At 38.8% G+C, this 2,294-nt stretch overlaps 1 long non-coding RNA gene across 1 annotated transcript; it reads left to right on the top strand.

The window, feature by feature from the left end:
* The first annotated feature begins 228 nt into the window (after positions 1-228).
* On the top strand, positions 229-2,294 carry LOC146304296 (uncharacterized). The gene is made up of 2 exons (XR_014769450.1): positions 229-382; positions 1,803-2,294. It is a non-coding gene; the product is annotated as an uncharacterized LOC146304296 (long non-coding RNA).

Genomic DNA, 2,294 nt, shown 5'->3' with positions numbered 1-2,294 from the left:
TTCAAAGCCTGCATTCACCGCTGCCAGGTGAAGCAACGAATCATGCAGCTGGCACGAGAGAAAGGCCCCCTGTCCTACAGAGGCTTGGAGATTCACATTTACCCCGACTACAGTGCTGAAGTGGCTAGGAAGAGAGCCGCCTTTGCCCCAGTCAAGACCCAGCTGAGACCAGCGGGATACCAGTTCAGCCTACGCTTCCCCGCTAAGCTTTGTGTGGTCACCGATGGATCCAGGCACGAGTTCAGCTCCCCGGCTGAAGTCGCTGCTTTTTTGGAGGACAAACGACCCGCCGGACGAAACCCCTGAGCAAACGTAACACTATCATTGAAGAAAACAACCGGGGACATTGCTCTCTTCCAGCTCAGCTTTGTTGAACTGACTGGTGAGTGAATTAAATTGCCGACTTAGACTAACTAAGATGGTAGGCAACGGAAGACTGAATGATATACTCTACTATGCTATTAACCTTAATAATATATACGGCAGCATTTACTTTTGTTTACCGTGCCACTAATGGACACTATCTGACCAGTAAAGACACATATATCCCTCAGATACTATAAATTTATGTGGGGCTTAAAATACTTTATCTACTGTGTTATTACTATTTGTGTTAGACACACTCAGAGGTTTGCTTCTGCCATATGCTATCGCGGACATGCTGGGGCCATGACTCGGGCGCCTTTCCTTTTCTCCCCCCCCCTTTTTTTTTTTTTTCTCTCTGGTGTCATAACATTAGCAGCGCCGGCTGGCTTTGCCCCTGCTGTCAGCTGTTAGCCCTGATGACATTAAAGGGGAGCTAGTTAATGTTATACTGTACTCAGCTGGGTGAAGAGAAACGCTCTTGTCTTCTTAACGCCGCCAGTCCTAAGTTAATTTAATACCAGTGATGCTGTATTAAGCTTGTCACCCGACAACTGGACCAAACATTATGATTGTGAACCCAGTAATTTTGATCAGATAAATTAGAGCAAACGATCATTATGTCAGCTATTTGGATTTGTATAATCTTTTTTTTTTTTTTATTTATTTTTCTTTTTCTTTTATTTTTATTAACCAAGTTTTCTATTGCTCAAAAATCATCCTTATAGACATCCAAGGGCTCACATTGAATGTTTTAAGGGATTGACACTTTGATTTATAAAGAGCTGACTACCTTAGTTTGTAAGTTTAAGGGCTTCTCTAGTATCCCAGTTCAACCTTTATTTTTTTATTATTATTTATTTATTTTTTATTATTTATTTATTTATTTTTCGTTTTTACTATTTATTCATTTATTTCTTGTTGCTGGGCTACCTATAAAAATTTCAGTGTTTCAGTGTTTTGTTCACTGTTTGAAGATTTAAAAACAATTAACATAGCTAAAAATTATTGAAAGAGCTGTCATGACTATGCTTTCATGCCTTAATGATATTTGATGACACACACTATTATTATTATTGCTTGTTGATTGCTGTTCTTCCTCCAGCTGAGGCTGTTGATATGTAGAATCGTTGCTTATTGATGTGTGCACTGGCTAGGGGACTGTATTATATACCAAGGTGCGGATACTTGTGAAGTAAAGGTTCATCATGTTTAAATTCATTTTTCTCTGTATTTAAAAAATAAAGATTTACATAACGACAGAGGTTGAAGTGCAGAGTAAAACAGAGAACAAACTGTGTAACGGCACAAGCCAAGAGATAGGTTTTGCAGGTTTATGTACATGTGATTGGAAGTATCTTTTTTTTTTTTGTTACTTAATTTTTTTTTTATTTGTTTATTTTTTTCCTTTAGTATTAACTTTTCCCCCTCCCCCCCAGTGCTATCTGCTGTGGCACACTTTTCAGACAAGACACCATCTTGCCATCATTGAACTATCTTACCTTACCACCTGTTTACTCTCCTAAACCAGTATGGGTGGCGACCACAATAAGGTAACGAATAACTCCACCAAGTTCTTATCCTGGAATGTCAAAGGGGTTAATAACCCAGTTAAAAGGCAAAAAGTTATGTCTCACTTCCAACAACTGAAGGCAGATGTAGTATTTTTACAAGAAACCCACCTATGTAATGCCAGTGTTGTCTGCCTCAACCGAAGCTGGGTTGGTCAAGTGTATCATTCCAAATTTAATGGAAAAGCAAGAGGAACGGGTATATTAATAAACAAAAATATTTCTTTTCACTCCCAAGAAGTAATTAGTGATCCTAACAGGCGATATGTCATTGTTGTTGGACAACTCTTTGCCAACCCTGTAATTATGGTGAACTTAGATGCACCAAACTGCGATGATAGCAAATTTTTTGAAAGACTA

The sequence above is a fragment of the Lutjanus erythropterus genome, unplaced genomic scaffold, assembly GCF_056507025.1.
Source record: "Lutjanus erythropterus isolate fLutEry1 unplaced genomic scaffold, fLutEry1.hap2 Scaffold_157, whole genome shotgun sequence".
NCBI classification, from domain to species: Eukaryota; Metazoa; Chordata; class Actinopteri; order Lutjaniformes; family Lutjanidae; genus Lutjanus; species Lutjanus erythropterus.
Note: the sequence above shows the minus strand (reverse complement) of the source record. Positions and strands in the feature narration are given on the sequence as shown.